Source organism: Miscanthus floridulus, chromosome 17 (assembly GCF_019320115.1).
Source record: "Miscanthus floridulus cultivar M001 chromosome 17, ASM1932011v1, whole genome shotgun sequence".
In the NCBI taxonomy this organism is placed as follows: domain Eukaryota; kingdom Viridiplantae; phylum Streptophyta; class Magnoliopsida; order Poales; family Poaceae; genus Miscanthus; species Miscanthus floridulus.
Window position 1 is genome coordinate 73,352,501 of NC_089596.1, and position 8,826 is coordinate 73,361,326.

Below are 8,826 nucleotides of genomic sequence, written 5' to 3' on the forward strand. Positions count from 1 at the left end.
GATGTAATAATTTCATATTTATCCGAACCATCACATTCCATAATACACTTACTACGATGTTGGAGCTAGCCAAGTTTCTCACTATCTGAGAGAGATGATGATTCGAATCGATTTCAACCAGCTGAGAATTTATTCCTAACACAAACCCAGACATACCTGCGCCAAGGTAGTTTTAGGTTACCTTTGGTACAAGTCAGGTACACATTTCGTGGGTTTGCTCAGCGCCGCATAATCAGGGATGACCAGCTGCCAGGACAATTAGGACTACCCTACTCTTGGGCTCATGTCTGGCTCTCCGCACATCCTTACTACCATCCAGAGTGCGCACTCTTACAGAGCGAGGCCTGGACTGAGTTGAGCTACTCGGCTTCGCGGTCGGAATGAGTTATCCGACCAGCTAAGTGATAGGCATGCGTTCAATCTTGTCAAAAGTTCCAACAACGGTACGGTCCTTAACCGACACAGATGGGGATAGATCCACACCCAAGACCTCCATGTCTTGTTGCTTCTCTATCGACATCCCGCCCGGTCTCCATTTACATTATTAACACATGGTTATTTCTATGATAGCAAATATAGCCAACCGTGCTTTGGTATTCACCTATATCTCACAGGTGATAGGAAATCACCCGACTTCTACCGGTCTAAGCATTGCTAAGCATACATTCGATCCTAGACCTACATAGGGTTCAAGGTATATTTCTAGACAAGGTAGTTCTATGCATCAAGTGGTTCCAATCAACTCTTATAACCTATGCATCAAACATAAAAGAACTCAAGTGATATTTATAAAAATGTAGGAGGCTTAGAATGCTTTGGGGCTTGCCTGAAATCCAACACTAGGTTAGTGTTTGTTAGGTGACACTCGCTTGGTGAGTATCTACCATCCTAGCACTTGTCCAGTCCTTCAATCTTTGGGATAGGTCTACCATACACCATCTTCGGGTTCGGCTCCAACATCACGTCCTTCACATGGTTCATCTAGCATACCTAGATGAGATGCAAGATGCAAGTGCATGAATATGAAGAATGGTAATATGAGATACATCACATAATATCATTCAAGGCAAACATAAGATCATGCAAGACATATGTACCTAGAGTTATTTAACTAAACATCACACAACCTATTATAGAGGGATAGCAAGCATATTAGGCATGCCACACAAGTGAACTTAAGTTCAGATATTGCACACATACATCAATCAAGAATTAACCAACATGTTTAGCCAAAACAAGAGCAAGCTAAAACAATCACTTAGCACATATATAGAAATCTGGACAACAGCACAATAGTCACTTGTTTTATCCATAACTAGAGATATAAGCATCCAACAAGGGTAACCCTAGACTTTTTGTAAAGCTAATGAAGTTGCCTACAACATTGTTATTATCATCTCTAGGTGATTCCACAATTAACAAGATCGATCAATCATAATTGAGCACCTATGTCCAGACTTGGACAGATTCTACCATGCAACTTCACAAGCTTATAACTGGAGATTTAGACCACCAAAAGGTGTGATCTTTAACAATTTGGAAAGATGACGAAAATCACTACACTTCTTATATTATATCCAAGACATGATTCAAAGCTTAGCTAAGTCAAATAACACAATCATTTAGATATGTACAGAGAGCATGCAAAATCTAACCATGAATTTGTAAAATCTATAGCTCCTAAATTATCGGGCCTATGGTCATGAAAATTTATCACAAGCTAGATTATGAAATTATATACAACTTTGGTATTCACTACAACTACAGAAAACATCATTTACACCATGAAAATAATTGCACAAGCAAAACTACACATGTAGTCCGAACCGCAGTGGTACAGAAAACTGATAGGAACTTTAGAGAAGTATAAATGGAGTTCTAGACCTCCAAAAATCATGAATCAGAACTTTTTGAAAAGTTTATAGAGTTACCTACAACTTTATTATTCTCCTCTTAAGATGATTCTATAGTTAACAAGGTCAATTAATCCAATAAATACATCTCTATCCAAAACATAGACATAATCTGACATGCTATTTTAAACAGCTATAACTAGAGTTCTACATATCCAATAAATGTAGTTCTAGACTTTTTAGAAAGATTAGAAATTTGTAAACAACTTTGTTATAAACACCTAAAGCTAATTCTCCTATGAAAAGGCCGCACATTGCCAACAAGACAACCCTATCTGGGTTTGGGCAGAAACAACCACAGAAATTTAAGTAACTATAACTAGAAATCTACTTAACCAAACATTATGATCTTTAGCTTTTTGAAAATCTTAATAAAAGTACTACAACTCATGTATTGTCATCAAGTCATGATTCATAACTTAACTAAGCCAATTAATTCAAACATGCAGGCCTATTCAGAATAGGAGCAAAGCAACACAGGGCATTTGTTATTTTTATAGCTCTTAAACTATCAAGCCTAAAATCCTGAATTTTTTACCGGACATCATCCATCATTTAGTAGCACTCCATAAAAATTTAACAATTATTTGAGCACAACAACTGCAGTTATGAAAAAGACAAGACACAACTAGTATTAAAAACCTAACTGCATGAATCTATTTTTACAGCAAAATATTGAAACTAAAACATGCCATATTATAGATCTACTGCATAGATAATTTCACAAGGATTCCAAAAGGTCCTCATTTACTATTTTAAGATTTTTCTACTAAGTACTACGAATTTTCAAAGTTGATAATTCAAATCTGTAAAAACCAAAGAACAGGGATGTAAATCTTGCATCGGGGACCCTGCAGTAAACATAAAATAAACTCTAGCGAAGAGGTCCTCATGAGCACTATTCAAACGAGTCATAGCTTTGAACTTAGACCCCTCCCTTTTCCCTTATTCAAGCGCGAGGTCCCTCTCTTCATCCAACGAACAGAGAGCAGGGGATGGCCGACAGGGAGGCCAGAATCCGGCCAGAGGAGGGTCGGTAGCGACAAAGAAGGGCATCGCGAGCACCATATGGCCCACGATCATCCAGGGGACCGCTCGGCTTGGCCACTTGCGAGCGAGCGGCTACGATGGCACAGCACGCCGGTGGCAGCAGCTGGCTTCCTCAGGCGAAAAGGAGTAGCACACGCTGGAGAAGACACCACGGTGCATGAGAGAGACATAGGGGGCTCTAAGGACGAGCGAGGGGTGGTGGCTGTAGAGCTTCGTGGTGGCGTCCATGGCGGGCGAGCTCTGGCGCGCGCGCACAGCACCGAGAGCGAGAGGGAGCGCTTATGGAGGGCAGAGGGAGTGAGGACGAGCGCACTGGGGTTCGATGCCTAGTTTAGGAGGGCACAGGGATGCGACAAGAAGGTAGGCGCACGCGTCGCCCATGGTGGGGCGTGAGCGCGCGCATGGTCGCCACGTAGGCAAACCGTCAAGCACGTGGCGTGCATCAGCGTGGGCATAGTGGAACGTGCTTTGGGCCAGACTTGGGCCGAATTAGACATTGGGCCAAAAATGAAGTTTGTTCACCTCAGCCTGCTCTACATTTTCATTAAGGCACTCAGGTCATTTGAGCAACAGATCAGTGGGTAATTAATCTCCAAGATGATAGCACCAACACGTTGATAACGGTCACGAAAACTCGCTTTTGGAGGTCAAAACTCGGTCAAACCCAATCCACCTTTTTGTATGCTCTTCTCCAGTGAATTAGATCCAACTTCTATTTTTGGATCAAGACAAGTTGCTTAGCAAAATTTGGAGAACGCGGGATGCCAATGTCGACGACGATGAATCCTAGACTTTGAAAAATTCTAAGTACTGAAAGCAGCTGCTGATTCAAAGTTTGAGCCTCGGTTTGACTTTCTTACAAGCTGATCTAGCTCTTGGTCCAAAAACCAAGTTTGTTCTACTCTACTCAAACTTCAACTTTTATTAAAGGTCAAACTTCATATCTGGTACATGAACCAATTCTTCATCTTGGTCAAAGCAGCATCTCGTTAACCCTGGAATTAGGGTTTTTGACCAATTGAGGCCTTTTCTTGACATGTGCTCAACACGAACCCTTCATGACTTTTGTTATAGAGTTCAATTAGAGTCATTTGGGCATGGTGGCAAGGTTTGGTTGACTACCTATAATTCTATTCACCTAATAAAGCAATCCAAGAAAGATTATAACTTATCATTTCATGTGACTTCTTGATTCCAAACTTCATGAAACTTTTCCACTGGTCTAGATGGATGCATGTTGATGTAATGTACATGGAATGAGCATGTTTAACCTTACTCTTGCATAATCTTAACAAGGATCCACATGTAAGCAAAGGTGTGTTCTCCAAGTTTAAGTTGGAGCTCACTCTTGTAGATTTGGTCTTGACACCTTCATCACCACTTAACATAGCATGTTTGAGCTCAAACCCATTGCTTAACTGGTGACAAACACCTGGGTGTTACATATATGCACTAGAACTCTGTTCAAGAGTGTGGAAGTTTTGTGGCATGTATGCGGTGGATGTTGCGAACATCTGAAACTCTCTAATTTCGTTGCTATCTGGTAATGAAGTTCAGTTTCAACATCTGAAACTCTCTAATTTTTCTAGTGCCGCTGTCGATCGCCGTCGTTGTCATCGTTTTGTCGAGCAAATGCTATCAGTGATCCATCGTGACAGCGTTGTTCGCTTGAACTTATCAGCCATGGTACAATATTTTATATGTTCTATCTTTGAATTAATTCTGATCATTAGATCTTAACCCTGTGGTTATAAAATTTGAGTGCTCCATGGCCTTAAAATAATCTTGCTCAATCATCTCAAGCGAACCAGCACACATACACATTGAGCAATAGTGTACTCATTCTTGAGGCTTGCTGAAGTGAAAGCCGGACGACTGATAGGAGCAGGTAATGTCCCACCTGCCGGTACTTGTAGCTCTCATACTAGGCTCAACTAGCTGTTCATGCACATATAGATAGTTGTTCATGCTGCACTAACTGTTCATGCATATAGAGAGATAGCCGTTCAAGCAAACTAGGGATGTGACATGTTCTACTCTTTGGTTTACTACTACTCAACACCATATGATAAGAACTACGTTAATTAGGCACCATTCATGTTATATATACCATGCATGAGATAATTAATATTACTCCATTAAATATCACTTACCTGATTAGTTACCCTTTTCTTTATACACGTCATCTTTTACTATTAATAGTGATGTCGTCAGGAACTAGGACTGTTGATCCATGCTATTCACGTTCAGTCTCACTCGTTCACGTGCGGCCGTGCCTACCTGTAGCCTGCCTGACTCGTAGAGCGGCAGAGTCACAGTCGTATATAGAGGAAAGAGAATGAACAGCTGAGTGCAGTTCTAGCCTGGCCTTGCCCGATAGTCGCGCGCTTAGCAAGGAAGTGACAGGCCATGGCATATCTTCGTCCATTATGGAATGCTGAGCTGGGACAATCTTTCATCAATTTAGGAGTACAAGCAGGGGTCATACATCTTTCACAACCCAAGCTTATGTACCCATGAGACAACTTTGCTCGCTTCGCCACCAGTAGTAAGCATCGAGTAAGAGGAGACAAGGCCAGGTTTAGGACGTCAGGCAACATGCTAGTAGTATGAGTAGTACTCTCCTATAGTAGAACTGTCGCTAGAGTAGCAGGGGGCGGGCTACGCGGCTGACCAAAGTGTCAGTGGCGCTTACCATCGATACTTGCGCCCATAACTCGCGAGGCTCCGAGGCGGGCAACACCGCAGCAGGCTGGCACCGTGTCGGGTAGACAACAAGTGCAAGCTTTCAAGGCTACCGCTGCTAGGACAATAGTAGAGGCCACAACAGGCTACATCTACAGTACGAGCTCCCTTGCCTCGTGAGGGATGGCGTGGTGGCGCCACGCCAAGATCGATGACGCGGTAGACCCTACCACGTCACCGGTTAGCGTTTCGGTCGTCGCCACGTCATCTCTCTCGTCGCGCCACCATGCATGACGCGACACAGGCGTTTCACCGTGCCAGAGAAATAGGCGCGGCCAAAAGTGCTAGTTTTGAAAAAAAAATAAACAGTGTTAGATTTAAAATTAGTTAACAAAAAGTGTTAAAAATATAAATAAAAATCACTTTGGGTAGGTCAAAAGAGAGAGGGAGGATTAGACATTAGTGTATGTAATCGAAAGGGATGATGTATGCTGTGTGTGACCTGTGGTGATGTAGTCCGGGCATTTTAGAAAAAACAGGGTTGAGTTTGTCGTGTTAGCTCGCCTTTTTGGTTGGGCATCAGTAGATAACAATGCAATGTTGATGTAACCGGTTCTATATGTGCTAGGATATATATCAAGGTTCTAGCTAGCTCATTGAATACAATTTTTATATGTATCTAGGATTCAATCGAATTTGGATTATATGGGACTATGAACCGCTTGCAAAGTTTATCCCAGAGGTGTGGCAAAGGGTGGGGCAATCATATACAAGAACAAGAGTTCAGTCCTGTATGCTGTCTAGTGGTATCAATGGTTAAGAATTTCTTTTCAAACAATTTCTTTTCAAACAAAGTCTAGCCTAGCTGATTAAAGTTTTTTTCTTGCTAATTATACAATACAATACAGACACTCACGACGTACACACACTCACCCCCTATGAATGCACGCACACAAACCTACTCCTATGAGCATCTTCAAAGACTAGGCCGACAAATCCTCGAGATTGACGAAGTCACCACAGGCACCTCCCTGTCGACAGGAACGTCGCCTACCATTGAAAGTACAAGTCTGTTAAATCCTGGAAAATTTGATCCCATGAGGAGTAGAACCCAGGACCTGAGGTGCTACTGAGTCTTTTGTAACCACTAGGCTACACGTCCTTTCGTAGCTGATTAAAGTTTTTATAGTAAAGTTTGTCCAATCGGGTTCAACCAGACATGGGTGCTCGTATTTCTCTAGAATTAAATTTAACAACACTATTCTCTTATTTTTCATTTTCCAAGGTGCTCACAAGGGCAGGGTGTAGGGGTGAAGCTACATAGAGATTAGAGGGGTGCAAATGTACCCTAAAAATTGTAAAATTGTGATTATGTCTAAAACTCCATCATATATGCACTCATATAACACATAAGCATCCACATGGCAAGCACATCTCCCTCTAATTTGTTTTAGCTTTGCCACCGCATGCATATCATATCTAGATGCACATGCTGAGCTCCACATCCATCGTATTCACGGTCGTTCTAGTAATTGTTTGCAAACGCCACACACCAATGATAGATGTACGTGGTTGAACACACTATTTAGCAAGTCACTGGTGATTAGTGATAGAGAAAGCAATGGAGCCCACAACACAATCTATATTGATCTCGATGTATTTGTACAAGCTACAAGGCAGGTAGCTGCCAGCGCGAGGTGCGACTGCAGCCGAGCGCACCATGACGTGGGCGACGTCGTGGGCTGACCAGCGCGGTTGCATGGGCTAAGCAGCGTGGGAAAAACCTCAACTAAGCTATGAACTACAAAATACAAATTACACTTTATCACCCCCGCAGTCTGAAGCTTCATCGATATGACGCAAAGACTATCCCAGAAAGCTTCAAAGGTATTTGTTGTGAGGCCCTTGGTCATGATGTCGGCATACTGCTCGCCGGTCGGCACATGGAGGACGCGGAGCTCGTCGGCTTGCACCCGTTCCCGAACGAAGTGGATGTTGAGTTCGATGTGCTTCGTTCCCTTGTGATGGACTGGATTTGCGGACATGTTGACAGCCGAGACGTTATCGCAGAACGCCACCGTAGCTTTGAGTATGGGGGTGTGAAGCTCGCGGAGGAGCTGTCGCAGCCATATGCATTCGGCTGCGGCATTAGCGACAGTGTGGTACTCCGCCTCGACGCTCGATCGTGACACCGTGGGTTGTCGCTTGGAATACCATGACACGAAGGACTCACCAAAAAACACGCAAAAGCCAGAAGTCGATCGACGAGTGTCTGGGTAGCCGGACTAGTCTACATCGGAGTAGGCCATGACGTCGAGCCATGGTGAGGCACACAATAGTAGACCGTGCGACGTCGTGCCGCGTACGTAGCGTAGAATCCGTTTCAGTTGCATCAAATGTTGCTATCATGGATCATGCATGTAGAGGCAAGTTTGTTGGACGACGAAGGCGAGGTTCGGGTGGCTGATAGTCAGATACTATAGCGCTCCAGCAATGCTGAGGTATGACTTCGCGTCTAGAATAGTGGGGCCGTCCGAGGAAAGCTTGCCTTTGTTGTCGATCGATGTCGAAGCAGGCTTACAGTTCGACATGCCTAGGCTTACAGTTCAACATGCCCACACGCTGTAGGATCTCCTTGGCGTACCAGCTTTGGGAGAGGTAGAAGCCATCCGCCGTGCGCTGGACATCGATGCTGAGGAAGAATCGGAGGTCGCTCATGTCCTTGACGGCAAACTCAGAGCGCAAGTCGGTGACGACGCGCTGAAGTAGTGTCGAGCTCAAGGCAGTGTGGACCATGTCGTTGACATAGAGGAGGAGATAGGCCATGTCAGCTCCTCGACGAAGAACGAAGAGGGAGGAGGCTGACCAGGTGGCCTTGAACCCAAGCTTGGTGACGAACATGGCAAAGCGCGTGAACCAGGCGCGCGGCGCTTACCGTAGTCCGTACAAGGACTTGTCGAGGTGGGAGACAACCTGAGGGCGATTAGGGTCGATGAACCCAATCGGCTGTTGACACAGAACATACTCTTTGAGGTTGCCGTGGAGGAATGCGTCGGAGACATCAAGCTGTTTTTGTAGGCCACTGCTTGGACGCAGCAATGGTGAGCACGGTTCGTATGGTCGCCGGCTTGACCACCGGCATGAATGTTTCCTAGAAATCCACCCCAGCACGTTGTGT

The 8,826-nt window shown here is 44.1% G+C and overlaps 1 pseudogene; it reads right to left on the bottom strand.

Annotated features, from left to right (window-relative positions):
- LOC136515791 (serine/threonine-protein kinase BSK8-like) overlaps positions 1-8,549 on the bottom strand; it is a 35,462-nt pseudogene extending 26,913 nt beyond the window's left edge.
- Positions 8,550-8,826: the final 277 nt, after the last annotated feature.